Raw genomic sequence first — 19,486 nt, 5'->3', positions numbered from 1 at the left:
CAAACCACTTTTAGCATTTTCATAGCAAACCACCTTTTGCATTTTCAAAGCATACCACTTTTTGCATTTCCAATGCAAACTACCATTTGCATTTTCAAAGCAAGCCACCATTTGCTTTTTCAAAGGAAACCACCATTTGCATGTTCAAAGCAAACCACTTTTTGCATGTTCAAAGCAAACCACCATTTGCATTTTCAAAGCATACACTTTATGCATTTTCAAAGCAAACCACCATTTGCATTTTCAAAGCAAACTTTTAGCATTTTCAATGCAAACCACCATTTGCATTTTAAAAGCAAACCAAAATATGCATTTTGAAAGCCATAATTTTGCATTTTCAAAGCAAACCACAATTGGCATTTTCAAAGGAAACCAGACTTGCATTTTCAAAGCTAGCCACCATTTGCATTTTCAATGCAAACAACCTTTAGCATTTACAAAGCAAACCACCTTTTGCATTTTCAATGCAAACCAGCATTTGCATTTTCAAAGCAAACCACTTTTTGCATTTTCAAAGCAAACCACCATTTGCATTTTCAAAGCAAACCACTTTTTGCATTTACAAAGCAAACCACCATTTGCATTTCAAAGCAAAACCTTTATGCAGTTTCAATGCAAACCACCATTTGCATTTTCAAGCAAAACACAATATGCATTTTGAAAGCCATCCTTTTGCATTTTCAAAGCAAACCACAATTGCCATTTTTAAAGCAAACAACCATTTGCATTTTCAAAGCAATCCACCATTTGCATTTTCAATGAAAACCATCTTTAGCATTTTCAATACAAGCCAACTTTTGCATTTTCAAAGAAAACCACCTTTTCCATTTTCAAAGCAAACCACCTTTAGCATTTTCATAGCAAATCACCTTTTGCATTTTCAAAGCAAACCACTTTTTGCATTTTCAAAGCAAACCACCATTTGCATTTTCAAAGCAAACCAACGTTTGCATTTTCAAAGCAAACCAGCATTTGCATTTTCAAAGCAAACCAGCATTTGCCTTCCTAAAGCAAACCAGCATTTGCATTTTCAAAGCATATGAACATTTCCATTTTCAAATCAAACAAGCATTTGCATTTTCAAAGCAAACCTTTTGCATTTTCAAAGCAAACCTTTCATATTTTCAAAGCAAACCGCCATTTGTATTTTCAAAGCAAACCACTTTCAGCATTTTCGAAACAATCATTTTACATTTTTAAAGCGAACCACCATTTGAATTTTCAACGCAAACCACCATTTGCATTTTTTTTAAAGCAAATCTCCTTTTGCATTTTCAAAGCAAACCACCTTTTCAAAGCAAACCATGTTTGCATTTTCAAAGCAAACCACCTTTTGCATTTTCAAAGCAAACCATCATTTGCATTTTCAAAACAAACCACCTTTTGCATTTTCAAAGCAAACCAACATTAGCATTTTCATAGCAAACCACCTTTTGCATTTTCAAAGCAAACCACTTTTTGCATTTTCAAAACAAACCACCATTTGCATTTTCAAAACAAACATGCATTTGCTTTTTCAAAGCAAACCACCATTTGCATTTTGAAAGCAAACCACCTTTTCCATTTTCAAAGCAAACCACTTTTTGAATTTACAAAGCGAACCACCATTTGCATTTTCAAAGCAAACAAGCATTTGCCTTTTCTAAGCAAACCAGCATTTGCATTTTCAAAGCAAACCAGCATTTGCATTTTCAAAGCAAACATTTTGCATTTTCAAAGCAAACCACCATTTGCAATTTCAACGCAAAATACCATTTGCATTTTTAATGCAAATCACCTTTTGCATTTTAAAAGCAGACCCTTACTTGGAAGTCAACTGTTTTTTCTTTTATTTAATTTTTTTTATTTGGCACATGTCTTCCAGATGTTCAGACCTGCACAGTTTCAAGTTATCTGGAGATTTATGAATGCAAGACAGGAGTAGGTAAATTAAATGTCACGCAATACTATCAAATTGGTGTCACTCAATGTAAACGGGATGAACAATCCAGTTAAAAGGAGCAAGGTTCTGGCTAAACTGAAAAAAGAAAAGGCCCAGGTACTATTTTTACAAGAAACCCACCTGCCTCAACAAGAACATGAGAAACTAAAACGCTTTGGCTTTAGAAATGCATTTTATAGTTCCTATAAAACGAGCCAAAAGAGGGGAGTGGCTATCCTTATTACAAATGCAGTCCAATTTGAATGCCATAAAGAAGTCAGGGACAAAGAGGGAAGGTATGTATTAGTTAAAGGAAAGTTGGAAAACAAAGTCGTGACACTGGTCAATGTATATGCCCCCCCCCCCCCCCCCCCCCCCCCAGAGAGTACCAAATGTTTTTTCAAAACTCTGTTTGACATTATTGCTTTAGAGACTGAAGGTATTTTGATATGTGGTGGGGACTTCAATGTGGTCATGAATCATAATTTGGATACAACAAGCCTAAAAAAAACAAGATGCATCTGACCAAGTTTATTAACACATCAGTACAGGAAATGGGCCTGATTGATGTTTGGAGAGAACTTCACCCTTTAGAAAGGGACTACACACACTATTCAGTACCTCACTCAGTCTACTCCAGGATTGACTACTTTTTAATGAATACGGGTGAAAGTCACAGGATCACAGAGTGTAAAATCGGGGTGGCAGATGTATCTGATCACAGTGCGATCAGCTTGACAGTACACCTGAATAGTAGAAAAATAAATACTGTTTGGAGGCTCAATCTGGGTATTTTGAATAATAAGGCAAATGTGGAACAAATAAGGGAAGAGATAAAAAGGTACATAGAAGAGAATGATAACGGGGATGTGGACCCTGTAACACTGTGGGATGATATGAAGGCAGTTATACGTGGAAAGCTGATCACCCTGACATCATCACAAAAAAAGGCCCGGCTACGTATGAACATAAAGTAGAAAAACTGAAAGAATTGGAGAAAAAACATAAAAACATACAGGATCAGTTGGTACTAAAACAGATTAAGGAAATAAGGGGGGAGATAGATGAGATCCTCAGGGGAGATATGGAAAAAAGGGCAAGATTCGTAAAGCAGACCTATTATGAAGCAGGTCCAAAAGCAACTAGACTCCTGGCCAGACGCCTGCGTAAACAGCAGGCCTCTAATACAATTCATAAAATAAGAGATCCTAAAACCAATCAATGATCAATGATGAGATAGAAAGAATATTTGAAGAGTACTATAAGAAACTCTATTCTAAACCACCATCAGCTGAAGAAAGGACAATGAGAAGTTGTCTTAACTCACTTGATCTGCCATCAATTGGTGAGATACAAAATAATACCATAACGTCACAATTTACGGTTAAGGAGCTGGAAGCTGCAATCAGTAGACTCAAGGCTAGTAAATCGCCAGGCAGCGATGGATTTCCACCAGAATGGTACAAGGCCTTTAAGAAAGAGCTAACAGCTCTGCTCCTGTCTTGCTTTAACTGGACCCTTAAAGAGGGCAGGGTCCCCCATCATGGAAGGAAATAATTATTACCATTTTACCCAAGGAAGGCAAAGACAAAGAGCAATGTAAAAATTTCAGGCCAATCTCAATTTTAAATGTAGACTACAAACGATTTACCTCAATCATTTGCAAAAGACTCGAGACTTTTGTACCAGATCTGATTAATGAAGATCAAACTGGATTTATTCGGGGGCGTCAAACACAGGATAATATTAGAAGAACCCTCCACATTGAGGATAATGCTCAAAAAAATGATACAAATATGGTCTTGGTTAGTTTAGATGCAGAAAAAGCCTTTGATAGTGTTAGTGGGGTATTCTTATATGAAGTACTGAGGAGATTTGGTTTCAATGAAGATGCAATTCGGTGTATTAAAACAATATATCAGGAGCCTACAGCTAGGATTAAGGTAAATGGAAACATATCAAAAAGGATCCGGTTAGAGAGGGGCACAAGGCAAGGATGCTGTCTTTCTCCTACTATCTTTGTTTTGTATATCGAACCCTTAGCACAAGCAATAAGGCAGAGAGAAGACCTGCACGGGGTCAAAATAGGAGGGAAAGATCATATAATTGGTCTTTTCGCTGAGGATATCATTATTTTTCTTGAACGACCAGATATATGTCTCCCAAATCTAATGAACCTATTTGAAACATATGGATACTACTCAGGGTATAAATTGAATATAACAAAAACACAAATTCTTTTAATCAATTATTCTCCATCCCAACAAATCAGAGATGCATATAATCTGAAATGGAACTCTAAAACAATGCAGTATCTTGGTGTAACTATAACCAAAACACTTTCCAACTTGTTTGAAACTAATTATAACAAAATTGAAGACAACATCAAAAAGGATGTTGAGAGGTGGTCGACCCTTCCTCTAGACTTCAGTGCCAGAATACAAACGGTAAAAATGAATATCCTACCTAAACTATTATAATTATTCCAATCTCTCCCAATTAATGTGCCCCGAGATAAATTCATAGCCTGGGATGAAATGATCTCTAGATTCATTTGGAATAGCAAAAAAACAAGAATTAACAACACTTCAACTGCCGAAAAGCAAGGGTGGAATGGCGTTACCAAATCTGAGGAAATACTTTTATGCAGCTCAACTCAGACCTCTGGCTTGTTGGTGTAGACCTGATTATGAATCTCGATGGAAAGAAATGGAAAGGGAGATACAGGGTTACCAGACCCAGATTTTGGTGGGAGACAAATATCTGAGAGGGGCTTTGAGACATGCTATGGATCCAATAATAGCATTTACGTTAGAAATATGGAATGTTATAGTGGAAAAATACAAATTAAAAAGAGGGGTTCACGCATTGAAGTTGTTCGCATATGACTCAAAGTTTAAGCCAGGGGTGTATGATTCAAAATTCAAAGAATGGGCACAAAAAGGGATAACGGCAATGTATACAGTTTCAGAAAATTGCGAGTTTATGAGCTTCCAAGATTTAAAGTCAAAGTATGGTCTCGAAAACAGATTTTTTTAGATACTTGCAATTAAGAGACTACTTTATAAAAGAGATAAGGCCAGAACTAGATGAAACTTCAAATAATGTGATCAAGGTGATTGTGGATGCATACAAACAGAAGGGGTCTCGGGTCATCTCTGCTTTCTACCAAGCTCTGGTGGAAAGCGGGGGAGAATCAACGCTCTACATAAAAACAAAATGGGAAGCAGAATTAAAGATTCAAATAACAGAAGAAGAATGGTATCAAATGTGTGAAACACAATGTTCATCCACAAGCTCACTAGTATGGAGAGAATTTTGCTGGAAGAATCTATCTCGCTTTTTTATAACACCCAAAATAAAAAGCAGACAACTTGCTGTCCAAAAACACTGTTGGAGGCTTTGTGGGAGTACGGAGGCAGACCACTCGCATATTTTCTGGAACTGTGTAAAGATAAGGCCATACTGGGAAAATGTTAATGCAGCTGTAAATAATATCTTGGGTTATAAAATCCCAAATACTTGTCCTGTGATGTATCTGGGGTGTATTAAAGATAGTATAAAGATAGAAGATACATATTTGATTAAAGTTTTGCTTGCAGCAAGTAAGAAGGCCATTACTAGGCAGCGGCTTAATGAAAAAAGTCCAAAACAGGAACAGTGGTTAGAAATTGTGCGAGACATCTTTAATATGGAGAAATTGACATATTCCTTGAGAGTCAATGAGAATTCATTTGAGAAGATCTGGGGAAAATGGACTGTTTATTTGAGCCATGACACCAATTAGATAAATGCCGAGCTAGATATGGGAAGATTGCGTTATATAGAACTAGATGGTATGTTTGTATGAATGTTGAATTATCTCCAGATAACTAATTAATATAATGGTTTTTCTTTTTTTAATTTGGTAAGTGAACCACACGGTCTTATTCCAATTTTTTTTTTTTTTACTTCTTCCCCCCTCCCCCCCCCCCCCCCCATCTACTTATTTTTTTTTCTTTTGATTGCTGTCTTTCTTAATTTGTTTTATTTATGGTGATGGTGTTGCACTGTTTTGAAAATATCTCTTAAAAATCAATAAAAATTTAAGTGAAAAAAAAAGCATACCACTTTTGAATTTTCAAAGCAAACCACCTTTTGCATTTTCGAAGCAAACCACCATTTGCATTTTCAAAGCAAACCACCTTTTCCATTTTCAAAACCAACCACGTTTTGCATTTTTAAAGCATACCACCTGTTGCATTTTCAAAGCAAACCACCTTTTCCATTTTCCAAGCAACAACTTTGTGCATTTTTAAAGCAAACCACATTTTGCCTTTTCAAAGCAAACCTCCGTTTGCATTTTCAAAGCAAACCATTTTTGCATTTTCAAAGCAAACCACCTTTTGCATGTTCAAAGCAAACCACCTTTAGCATTTTCAAAGCAAACCACCTTTTCCATTTTCAAAGCAAACCACTTTTTTGCATTTTCAAAGCGAACCACCATTTGCATTTTCAAAGCAAACCAGCATTTGCCCTTTGAAAGCAAAACGCCATTTGCATTTTCAAAACAAACCAGCATTTGCATTTTCAAAGCAAACATTTTTTCATTTTTCAAAGCAAACCACTTTTGCATTTTCAAAGCAAACCACCTTTTGCATTTTCAAAGTAAACCACCATTTGCATTTTCAAAGCAACCCACCATTTGCATTTGCAAAACAAACCACGTTTTGCATATTTAAAGCATACCACCTTTTGCATTTTCAAAGCAAACCACGTTTTGCTTTTTCCAAGCAAACCAGCATTTTTCCAAGCAAAACGCCATTTGCATTTTCAAAACAAACCAGCATTTGCATTTTCAAAGCAAACATTTTTTCATTTTTCAAAGCAAACATTTGGCAATTTCAAAGCAAACCATTTGCATTTTCAAAGCAAACCTTTCGCATTTTCAAACCAACCAACATTTGCTTTTTCAAAGTGTAGTTTGATGATGCATGTGAAACAATCACACATAAACCAGAATCGATAACTCCACCCCACTATAACACTTATACTAACACTCGTTCCCGTCACTGCCAGTCTGAGCAGCTTGGGTGCACTGACAACCTGTCGTCCTTAAAGCTGTTAGGTTTTAGTGCTGATTAAAGATGTGTTTAAATCATACACGGTCTCTGGTGCTTGTTTACATGGCGTCAGATGTGTTCTTGTGTATAACGGTCATTATTTTATCTTTTGTGAGTTTTTGTTTTACTTTACGCTGGGCTCTTCTTGTCGAAAGCCTGACCCTCTTGTCTTTGATGCGGATATCAGCGAATGCTGGGCTTCGTTTGAAATTGATTACCAGCACTACATGAACATTGCACACCGAAATGAACCAGATGCTGTCAAGGACTCTCTCCTGCTCAACCTTGCGGGTCCAGCTGCCCTTCGTCGATCAAGAACATTCCGCTATACTCCGGCAATCCGCGATGCCAACGACCAGGTAATAACCCCAGCTGAATCTCATGATGACCCCAATGTCCTGCTGCGTAAATGGAGCCAGATCTGTGACCTGCCCTCAAATCACATTTTGGGTAGGGCGAGGTTCTTCTCTCATCGTCAGCTCCCTGGCGAACGAGTAGATTCGTTTATCTCTGACTTGATGTATTTTGCCCAGCGCAGCCGATTCCAAAATATGCCGGTCAATCAGCTTACTGATCAGTTAACGAAGAACATTTTAGTGAATGGCATTAGCGATATAAAGCTCAGATCAGAGCTTCTGAGACGGCAAGATTTGACACTCGATGAAGCTGTGCACGCATGCTGAACAGCACAATTGATCGACCCCATAGACAGTTCGCATGAAACAAAAAAAACATCAAACTGACGGGCCTCATTAGGCAGCGAACAAAACGCAGATAACAGGCGATTTATGACCCAAGCTAGCCAGGCGGCTCACAACGGTCCTCAGAAGTGATATCCCAACTGCAATTACTTACATAACAGACAATCAGCCTGCCCCGCCATCGCGAAAGCATGCACTTACAGCAAAAAGTTAAATCACTTTGCTTCAGTTTGACGGGCCGCAATTCGGGCCTGTGGGAAGAATTCGCCCAGCTTCAAGTCTAATCTCAATTTTTTTGCAACGAGACAGCAACAGTATCATTACCCAATTCCTGCTCGAAGCTCCCCCGGATACAGCCCAATTAATTCACAAGACGATTCGACTGTTTACTCGTTACAGCATGCTGCTGCCAAGTACTCAGATCCAACCGTGACGATATCTATAAACAATGTAGACTTTGGCGCGAAATTAGACACCGGGCAAATTTACTAGAATGTTGCCTGGGTTTCAACAACTACGTTACAGAGATAGGTTGAATAGAAACATAGAAACATAGACAATAGGTGCAGGAGTAGGCCATTCGGCTATTCTATGGCAAGAATGTCTTTCCTCAGATTAGGAGACCAAAACTGGACGCAATACTCCAGGTGTGGTCTCACCAAGACCCTGTACAACTGCAATCGAACCTCCCTGCTCCTATACTCAAATCCTTTTGCTATGAATGCTAACATCCCATTCGCCTTCTTCACTGCCTGCTGCACCTGCATGCCTATTTGTAACGACTGGTGTACCATGACACCCAGGTCTCGTTGCATCTCCCCCTTTCCTAATCGGCCACCATTCAGATAATAATCTACTTTCCTGTTTTTGCCACCAAAGTGGATAACCTAACATTTATCCACATTATACTGCATCTACCATGCATTTGCCCACTCACGCAGCCTATCCAAGTCACCTTGCAGCCTCCTAGCATCCTCCTCACAGCTAACACTGCCCCCCAGCTTCGTGTCATCCGCAAACTTGGAGATGTTGCATTGAATTCCCACGTCCAAATCATTAATATATATAGTAAATAGCTGGGGTCCCAGAACTGAGCCTTGCGGTGCCCCACTAGTCACTGCCTGCCATTGAGAATGAGGGCCAGGGCAGTTTACTGTTCTGGATGTCAGATGTGGGAGGTCATGGAGTCTGAGTGCTCTCCAGACGTCCACATCTGCGCCAGGTGCGTCGAGATGGGGCTCCTAAGGGACCGCGTTAGGAACCTGGAGCAGCAACTCGATGACCTCTGTCTGCTCAGGGAGAGCGAGGAGGTCGTAGAAAGGAGTTACAGGGAGGTGGTCACTCCAAGACCACGGGAGACAGAAAACTGGGTCACAGTTAGGAAGGGCAATGGGCAGAGGCAGGGACTGGTGAGTACCCCGGTGGCTGTACCCCTTGAAAATAAGTACTCATGTTTGAGTAAGGGTGGGGGTGACAGCCTACCTGGGGGCAGCGACAGCGGCCGGGCCTCTGGCACAAAGACCGGTCCGGTTGCTCAGAAGGGTAAGGAAAAGAAGGGGAGGGCAATTGTAATAGGGGACTCTATAGTCAGGGGGTCGGATAGGCGATTCTGTGGACGCAGACAGGAGTCCCGGATGGTAGTTTGCCTCCCTGGTGCCAGGGTCAGGGATGTGTCTGAACGTGTCCAAGAAATCCTGAAATGGGAGGGAGAGGAGCCTGAGGTTGTGGTGCATATAGGTACCAACGACATAGGTAAAAAAAGAGAAGAGGTCCTGAAAGAAGAATTTAGGGAGTTAGGTAGAGAGTTAAGGAGAAGGACTGGAAAGGTAACAATCTCAGGATTACTGCCTGTGCCACTCGATAGTGAGAGTAGGAATGGAGCGAGGTGGAGGATAAATGCGTGGATGAGGGACTGGTGCAGTGGGTATGGATTCAAGTTTCTGGATCATTGGGACCTCTTTTGGGGAAGGTGCGACCTGTACAGAAAGGACGGGTTGCACTTGAACTCAAGGGGGACCAATATCCTGGCGGGGAGATTTGCAAAGGCTACTGGGGAGACTTTAAACTAGTATGGTTGGGGGGAGGGACTCAAATTGGGAAAGCTAGCAGTCAGTGTGTGAAGCAGGGGGCAGAGAATGGTAGCACTCTGACCCAAAATGTAGGGGAGAGAGAAGAAAAAGAAAATAATCAGAGAATAAGAGAGGGTGGGTTTCTTAAATGTGTATATTTTAATGCTAGGAGCATTGTAAGAAAAGTGGATGAACTTAGAGCCTGGATTGACACCTGGAAGTATGATGTTGTGGCGATCAGTGAAACATGGTTGCAGGAGGGCTGTGATTGGAAACTAAATATTCCAGGATTTCGTTGCTTCAGGTGTGATAGAATTGGAGGGGCAAGAGGTGGAGGTGTTGCATAGCTTATCAGGGAAGATATTACAGCAGTGCTTTGGCAGGATAGATTAGAGGGCTCGTCTAGGGTGGCTATTTGGGTGGAACTGAGAAATGGGAAAGGGGTAGCAACACTTATAGGGGTGTATTATAGACCGCCAAATGGGGAGCGAGAATTGGAAGAGCAAATATGTAAGGAGATTGCAGATATTAGTAGTAAGCACAAGGTAGTGATTGTGGGAGATTTCAATTTTCCACACATAGACTGGGAAACACATTCTGTAAATGGGCTGGATGGGTTGGAGTTTGTAAAATGTGTGCAGGATAGTTTTTTGCAACAATACATAGAAGTACCTACTAGAGAAGGGGCGGTACTGGACCTCCTGTTAGGAAATGAGATGGGTCAGGTGGCAGAGGTATGCGTTGGGGAACAGTTCGGGTCCAGTGATCACAATACCATTAGTTTCAATATAATTATGGAGAGGGACAAAACTGGACCTAGGGTTGAGATTTTTGATTGGAGAAAGGCTAACTTTGAGGAGATGCGAAAGGATTTAAAAGGAGTAAATTGGGACAGTTTGTTTTATGGGAAAAATGTGGAAGAGAAATGGAGTACATTTAAAGGTGAAATTTTAAGAGTACAGAATCTTTATGTCCCTGTTCGGTTGAAAGGAAATCGTAAAAATTGTAAAGAGCCATGGTTTTCAAGGGAAATTGGACACTTGGTTCGGAAAAAGAGGGATATCTACAATAGTTATAGGCAGCATGGAGTAAATGAGGTGCTTGAGGAGTATAAAGAATGTAAAAAGAATCTTAAGAAAGAAATTAGAAAAGCTAAAAGAAGATATGAGGTTGCTTTGGCAAGTAAGGTAAAAGTAAATCCGAAGGGTTTCTACCGCTATATTAATAGCAAAAGGATAACGAGGGATAAAATTGGTCCATTAGAGAGTCAGAGTGGCCAACTATCTGCAGAGCCAAAAGAGATGGGGGAGATATTGAAGAGTTTCTTTTCTTCGGTATTCACCAAGGAGAAGGATATTGAATTATGTGAGGTAAGGGAAACAAGTAGAGTAGCTATGGAAACTATGAGGATCAAAGAAGAGGAAGTACTGACACTTTTGAGAAATATAAAAGTGGATAAGTCTCCAGGTCCGAACAGGATATTCCCTAGGACATTGAGGGAAGTTAGTGTAGAAATAGCAGGGGCTATGGCAGAAATATTTCAAATGTCATTAGAAACGGGAATAGTGCCGGAGGATTGGCGTACTGCGCATGTTGTGCCATTGTTTAAAAAGGGGTCTAAGAGTAAACCTAGTAATTATAGACCTATTAGTTTGACGTCAGTGGTGGGCAAATTAATGGAAAGAATACTTAGAGATAATATATATAAGCATCTGGATAAACAGGGTCTGATTAGGAACAGTCAACATGGATTTGTGCCTGGAAGGTCATGTTTAACTAATCTTCTTGAATTTTTTGAAGATGTTACTCGGGAAATTGATGAGGGTAAAGCAGTGGATGTTGTGTATATGGACTTCAGTAAGGCCTTTGACAAGGTTCCTCATGGAAGGTTGGTTAAGAAGGTTCAATGGTTGGGTATTAATGGTGGAGTAGCAAGATGGATTCAACAGTGGCTGAATGGGAGATGCCAGAGAGTAATGGTGGATGGTTGTTTGTCAGGTTGGAGGCCAGTGACGAGTGGGGTGCCACAGGGATCTGTGTTGGGTCCACTGTTGTTTGTCATGTACATCAATGATCTGGACGATGGTGTGGTAAATTGGATTAGTAAGTATGCAGATGATACTAAGATAGGTGGGGTTGCGGGTAATGAAGAAGAGTTTCAAAGTCTACAGAGAGATTTATGCCAGTTGGAAGAGTGGGCTGAAAGATGGCAGATGGAGTTTAATGCTGATAAGTGTGAGGTGCTACATCTTGGCAGGACAAATCAAAATAGGACGTACATGGTAAATGGTAGGGAATTGAAGAATGTAGGTGAACAGAGGGATCTGGGAATAACTGTGCACAGTTCCATGAAAGTGGAATCTCATGTAGATAGGGTGGTAAAGAAAGCTTTTGGTGTGCTGGCCTTTATAAATCAGAGCATTGAGTATAGAAGTTGGGATGTAATGTTAAAATTGTACAAGGCATTGGTGAGGCCAATTCTGGAGTATGGTGTACAATTTTGGTCGCCTAATTATAGGAAGGATGTCAACAAAATAGAGAGAGTACAGAGGAGATTTACTAGAATGTTGCCTGGGTTTCAGCAACTAAGTTACAGAGAAAGGTTGAACAAGTTAGGGCTTTATTCTTTGGAGCGCAGAAGGTTAAGGGGGGACTTGATAGAGGTTTTTAAAATGATGAGAGGGATAGACAGAGTTGACGTGGAAAAGCTTTTCCCACTGAGAGTAGGGAAGATTCAAACAAGCGGACATGACTTGAGAATGAAGGGACTGAAGTTTAGGGGTAACATGAGGGGGAACTTCTTTACTCAGAGAGTGGTAGCTGTGTGGAATGAGCTTCCAGTGAAGGTGGTGGAGGCAGGTTCGTTTTTATCATTTAAAAATAAATTGGATAGTTATATGGATGGGAAAGGAATGGAGGGTTATGGTCTGAGCGCAGGTATATGGGACTAGGGGAGACTATGTGTTCGGCACGGACTAGAGGGGTTGAGATGGCCTGTTTCCGTGCTGTAATTGTTATATGGTTATTGTGAAAAGGACCCGTTTACCTCTACTCTTTGCTTCCTGTTTGCCAGCCAGTTCTCTATCCACATCAATACTGAACCCCCAATACCGTGTGCTTTAAGTTTGTATGCTAATCTCTTATGTGGGACCTTGTCGAAAGCCTTCTGAAAGTCCAGATATAACACATCCACTGGTTCTCCCTTATCCACTCTACTAGTTACATCCTCGAAAGATTCTATAAGATTCGTCAGACATGATTTACCCTTCATAAATCCATGCTGACTTTGTTCAATGATTTCACCACTTTCCAAATGTGCTGCTATCCCATCTTTAATAACTGATTCTAGCAGTTTCCCCACTACCGACGTTAGACTAACTGGTCTGTAATTCCCCATTTTTTCCCTCCCTCCCTTTTTAAAAAGTGGTGTTACATTAGCTACGCTCCAATCCTCAGGAACTACTCCAGAATCTAAAGAGTTTTGAAAAATTATCACTAATGCATCCACTATTTCTGGGGCTACTTCCTTAAGTACTCTGGTATGCAGCCTATCTGGCCCTGGGGATTTATCGTCCTTTAATCCGTTCAATTTACCTAACACCACTTCCCGGCTAACCTGGATTTCGCTCAGTTCCTCCATCTCATTTGACCCCCGGTCCCCTGCTATTTCCGGCAGATTATGTATGTCTTCCTTAGTGAATCCAGAACCAAAGTAGTTATTCAATTGGTCTGCCATGTCCTTGTTCCCCATGATCAATTCACCCGTTTCTGACTGCAAGTGACCAACATTTGTTTTAACTAATCTTTTTCTCTTCACATATCTATAAAAGCGTTTGCAGTCAGTTTTTATGTTCCCTGCCAGTTTTCGTTCATAATCTATTTTCCCTTTCCTAATTAAGCCTTTTGTCCTCCTCTGCTGGTCTCTGAATTTCTCCCAGTCCGCTGGTATGCTGCCTTTTCTGGCTAATTTGTACGTTTCATCTTTTGTTTTGATACTATCCCTGATTTCCCTTGTTATCCACGGATGCACTACCTTCCCCGATTTATTTATTTGCCAAACTGGGATGAACAATTGTTGTAGTTCATCCATGCAGTCTTTAAATGCCTTCCATTGCATATCCACCGTCAACCCATTAAGAATCAATCGCCAGTCTATCTTGGCCCATTCACGTCTCATACCCTCAAAGTTACCTTTCTTTAAGTTCAGGACCCTTGTTTCTGAATTAACGATGTCACTCTCCATCCTAATGAAGATCTCAACCATATTATGGTCACTCTTGCCCAAGGGGCCACGCACAACAAGACTGCTAACTAACCCGTCCTCATTACTCAATACCCAGTCTAGAATAGCCTGCTCTCTCGTTGGTTCCTCTACGTGTTGGTTTAGAAAACTATCCCGCATACATTCCAAGAAATCCTCTTCCTCAGCACCCTTGCCAATTTGATTCACCCAATCTATATGTAGATTGAAGTCACCCATTATAACTGTTTACCGTTGTTGCGCGCATTTCTAATTTCCTGTTTGATGCCATCCCCAACTTCACTACTACTGTTAGGTGGCCTGTACACAACTCCTACTAGCGTTTTCTGCCCCTTAGTGTTTCGCAGCTCTACCCATCTCGATTCCACATCCTCAAAGCTAATGTCCTTCCTTTCTATTGCGTTAATCTGCTCTCTAACCAGCAACGCTACCCCACCTCCTTTCCCTTTCTGTCTATCCCTCCTGAATATTGAATATCCCTGGATGTTCAGCTCCCAGCCTTGGTCACCCTGGAGCCATGTCTGCGTGATTCCAACTATATCATAGTCATTAATAGCTGTCTGCACATTCAACTAATCCACCTTATTACGAATGCTCCTTGCATTGAGACACAAAGCCTCCAGGTGTGTTTTTACCACACTCTTGCCCCTTATACTATTATGCTGAAAAGTGGCCATTTTTGATTTTTGCCCTGGATTTTCCGGCCTGCCACTTTTACTTTTCACCTTGCTACCTATTGCTTCTACCCTCATTTTACACCCCTCTGTCTCTACGCTCACACATTTAAGAAACCCTTTCCCTTTAACTCCATCCTCCACTATCCCATTCGACACCTCACACCCCTTATTCAGTTTAAAACCACCCGTGTAGTTTTAAACTGAATAAGTTAGGTCTTTATTCTCTGGAGCGCAGAAGGTTAAGGGGGGACTTGATAGAGGTCTTTAAAATGATAAGAGGGATAGACAGAGATGATGTGGACAAGGTTTTTCCTTTGAGAATAGGGAAGATTCAAACAAGAGGACATGACTTCAGAATTAAGGGACAGACGTTTAGGGGTAACATGAGGGGGAACTTCTTTACTCAGAGATTGGTAGCGGTGTGGAATGAGCTTCCAGTGGAAGTGGTGGAGGCAGGTTCGTTGGTATCATTTAAAAATAAATTGGATAGGCATATGTATGAGAAGGGAATGGAGGGTTATGGTATGAGTGCAGGCAGGTAGGACTAAGGGGGAAAAAGGTGTTCGGCACGGACTTGTAGGGCCGAGATGGCATGTTTCCGCCATCTAGGACAAATCCACTTTACATGCTTTTGGAGGGGAGGTATCAGTTCCTCTGGGCAAAACCAACTTGAAATGTGTATTTTTTTTAAACCACGAGGGATTTGACCTTCTATGTCTTGAACTTTGACTCAGTCACCCTGCTTCGCAATCGTGCCTGTCAGGAGCTGGGGCTGATTCAGTTACCCTGCTTCGCAATCATGCCTGTCTGGAGCTGGGGCAATCGTGCCAGTCAGGAGCTGGGGCAATCGTGCCTGTCAGGAGCTGGGGCTGATTTCCTTTGACAAAACTGTCCACAAGCTGCAAATTTCGTTTGACCCGCTGAGTGAATTCCCTGGTCTTTTCGACCTGGGCAAGTTGATTGTGACCTACAAGATTATTACTGACCCTGATGTGATACCCGTCATCCGAGCCCCACACCGATTGTCATTTGCCATGACTGACAGGGTTCACTCTATGCTAAAGGACATGACCTCCATGGGCGTAATTGAAGCAGTCAGCGACCCCACCTACTGGGTCTCGACCATGATTGCCACATTCAAGAAGGGAAATAACGAAATCCATCTGTGCATCAATCCGAAAGACCTGAACACTGCCATTAAGCGCCCCCACCATCCCATGAAGACCGTCGAGGATATTGCGGCAAAGGTCAGAATGGCCATCCTATTTTCTGTCCTCGATGCAAAACCTGGCAGATACCGCTGGACAAGAAGTCATCAAGCCTCACTACATTTGCCACCCCATTCGGCAGATATAAGTTCCTGAGAATGCCATTCGGAATCAACTCTGCAAGTGAAGTCTTCCAGAGAGCCATGGAGAATCTATTCGAGGGCCTGCCTTGTGCCATTATTGTCGATGATATCCTCGTATATGGCAAAGATGCAGCAGAACACGATCACAATCTCAGGCTCATCTTGGAGCGCGCCCGCAAGATAAACCTCAAGCTCAATCCTGACAAGTGTAAGTTCCGGGTTCCAGCGGTTTCCTACGTTGGCCACATCTTTACTCCTGATGGCCTTAAACCCGATCCGAAGACAGCTGCTGCCATCACAGAGATGCCTGCCCCCACAGATGTAAAAGGCCTGCAACGTTTTCTGGGCATGGTAGACTATCTCGGAAAGTTCATAACGAACCTCAGCGAAATAAGCTCCACTTTGCGGCAGCTGACCAAAAATGACACTGCATGGTCATGGTTCCCGCAACATCAGACCGCCTTTGATGTTCTAAAATCTAAACTGACCAGTGCACCGACTCTGACATTTTTCGACTTGAACCGTCCGGTGACGATCACATGTGATGCCTCGAAATTTGGGCCCGGCGCAGCCTGCTTGCAACCATCTGTTAACGGCACTCTACTACCTGTCGCGTATGCCTCTCGCAGCATGACCGACACGGAGCATCACTACGCGCAAATCGAAAAGGAACTGCTGGCTGTCGTTTTTGCCTGCACCAAATTCCGTGATTTCGTCCTTGGCAACACATTCAGGGTCGAGGCGGACCATCAACCGCTGGTGACAATCTTGAACAAGCCCATCCATGCCGCGGCATCTGCCTTGCAGCGCATAATGCTGCAGCTGCAGCGGTCCGAGTTCGCCATCACCTACAAGAAGGGTAAGGACATGCACGTTGCTTACACTCTCCCCAGGAGATCGAGATAGACGTCCGACTTGGAGATGCGTGCTCCCTCCAGCAAGTGTTTGGCACTTCTGACAGCGCGTTCAGCGAGTCTATTACTCTGTGGATATTCGGGACTGCTCGTGACGTGCTGGAAGTTCCATCGGTCTGAGAAAAGCTGGAACATGTGGCTGGTGAACTGCCGACCGTTGTCGGTTCTCAGGCAAGCAGGAACGCCATAGGCGGAGAAGTGTGTCTTCAGCTTCTTGATAACCATCTCAGACGTGAGGGAGGTCAGTTCGTTAAGTTCAAACCAGTTAGAAAATGAGTCGACCTGAACGAGATAGTACTTTCCGTATCATTCGAAAATATCTGCCGCCAGCGACGTCCAGGGCAGTGCTGGTGGTGGTTGTTGCAGAATGGGCCGTCGCTGCTGATGAGGCGCAAGGTTGTTGCAAGTGGGGCAGGAGGCTATGCGGTCCCGAATGTACTCGGCCATCCCCGGCCAGTAGAACTGACCACGAGCGCGTGCCAGTGTAGACTCAACCCCTGGGTGACCGCTGTGTGCCTCTTTGAAGTATTCATCTCGCAATGATGAGGGTATCACCACCGTGTGACCCTTAACCACAACACCGTCCTGTACCACCAGTTCATCACGTACCAGGAAATACGGCTGTACCTCTGTGGGCGTGTCGGATCGTTTGTCTGGCAAGCCTGTTTTGATGATGGAGGAGAGGGTTTGAAGCATAACTTCAGTGGCAGTGTGCGCGGCCAGTGCGCGCAGTTGCTTACTGGGGACGAGGTCGACACCGAGGACTGTGAAATCCTCCTGTTCATGGGGGTGTTGTTCGCAAGATGCCCGATGTGCACGGGGGAGAGTGTCAGCAACATACATGTTCTTACCCTTCGTGTAGGTAATGGCAAAGTATTACCGCTGCAGCTGTAGCATCATGCGCTGCAAGACAGGTGGCGCGGCATGGATGGGCTTGATGTGGAGTTTGCTTGTTGTGGAGTTTAGTTATTGTGGAGTTTAGCTGTTGTGGAGTTTAGTTGTGGTGGAGTTTAGTTGTTGTGGAGTTTAGTTGTTGTGGAGTTTAGTTGTTGTGGAGTTTAGTTGTTGTGGAGTTTAGTTGTTGTGGAGTTTAGTTGTTGTGGAGTTTAGTTGTTGTGGAGTTTAGTTGTTGTGGAGTTTAGTTGTTGTGGAGTTTAGTTGTTGTGGAGTTTAGTTGTTGTGGAGTTTAGTTGAGGTGTTTAGTTGAAGTGAGGTTTAGTTGAGGTGAGGTTTAGTTCGGGTGAGGTTCGAGGCGAGGGGTTTAGTAGAAGCGAGATTTAGGTGTGAGGAGTAGTTTTGAAGTGAGAGGTGGGGTTTAGTCGAGGTGAAGTTTAGTCAACGTGAGGTTTAGATGAAGCGAGGGGTTTAATTGGAGCAAGGTTTAGTGAGGTGTGAAATGTAGTTGAGGTGAGGTTTAGCTGTGGTGAAGTTTGGTCGAGGTGATTGAGGGGTTTAGTTGAGGTGAGGTAAAGTTTAGTCGAGGTGAGGATTTAGTCGAGGTGTGAGGTTTAGTTGATGAAGTCTAGTCGAGGCACAGTTTAGTGAGTTGAGGGTTAGGTGTGAGGTGAAATTTAATTGAGGAGAGGTTTTTCCAGGATGCTGTCCATTTCAAAGACAGTGATGACTATTTTGCCCTCCCCTCTCCTCTCCTCTCCACTCCTCCCCTCTCCTCGCCACTCCTCTCCTCTCCTCTCCGCCCCTCCCCTCCCCTCCCCTCTCCTCTCCTCTCCTCTCCTCCCGTCTCCTCCCCACCCATTTCCTCTCCTCTCCTCTCCTCTCCTCCCCTCCCTCCTCCTCCTCCTCCTCCTCCTCCTCCTCCTCCTCCTCCTCCTCCTCCTCCTCCTCCTCCTCCTCCTCCTCCCCCTCCCTCCCCCTGCCCTGCCCTGCCCTCCCCTCCCCTCCATCTCCCCTCCTCCTCCCCTCCGCCTCCTCCTCCTCCTCCTCCTCCTCCTCCTCCTCCTCCCCTCCCTCCCTCCCTCCTCCCTCCCTCCCCTCCCCTCCCCTCCCCCTCCCCCTCCCCCCCCCCTCCCCTCCCCCTCCCCCTCCCCCCCCCCTCCCCTCCCCTCCCCCTCCCTCCTCCTCCTCCTCCTCCTCCTCCTCCTCCTCCTCCTCCTCCTCCTCCTCCTCCCTCCTCCTCCTCCTCCTCCTCCTCCTCCTCCTCCTCCCCCTCCCCCCCCCCCCCCCCCCCCCCCCCCCCCCCCCCCTCCCTCCTCCTCCCCCTCCTCCGCCCCCTCCTCCTCCTCCTCCTCCTCCTCCTCCTCCTCCTCCTCCTCCTCCTCCTCCTCCTCCTCCTCCTCCTCCTCCTCCTCCTCCTCCTCCTCCACCTCCTCCTCCTCCCCTCCCCTCTCATCTCCTCCCCCTCTCCTCCCTCGCTCCTCTCCTCTCCAGGTACCAGCCTAAAGCAGCCACTGAGTTGTGGAGCCGATACGGAGATCGCTCGCCGCTGGAACAACATCATTGCGCGGTCGCTTTTCAGATCCTGGCCGAGGA

General features: G+C 43.6%; 1 long non-coding RNA gene across 1 annotated transcript in view; it reads right to left on the bottom strand.

Moving 5' to 3' along the window:
- Nucleotides 1-16,739: 16,739 nt before the first annotated feature.
- LOC116986588 overlaps nt 16,740-19,486 on the bottom strand; it is a 14,138-nt gene continuing 11,391 nt past the window's right edge. The window contains exon 3 of the long non-coding RNA XR_004415518.1: nt 16,740-16,774. This is a non-coding gene — a long non-coding RNA (uncharacterized LOC116986588). The remainder of the gene's footprint in view (nt 16,775-19,486) is intronic.

Source organism: Amblyraja radiata, chromosome 24, assembly GCF_010909765.2.
Source record: "Amblyraja radiata isolate CabotCenter1 chromosome 24, sAmbRad1.1.pri, whole genome shotgun sequence".
Classification (NCBI taxonomy): Eukaryota; Metazoa; Chordata; class Chondrichthyes; order Rajiformes; family Rajidae; genus Amblyraja; species Amblyraja radiata.
Note: the sequence above shows the minus strand (reverse complement) of the source record. Positions and strands in the feature narration are given on the sequence as shown.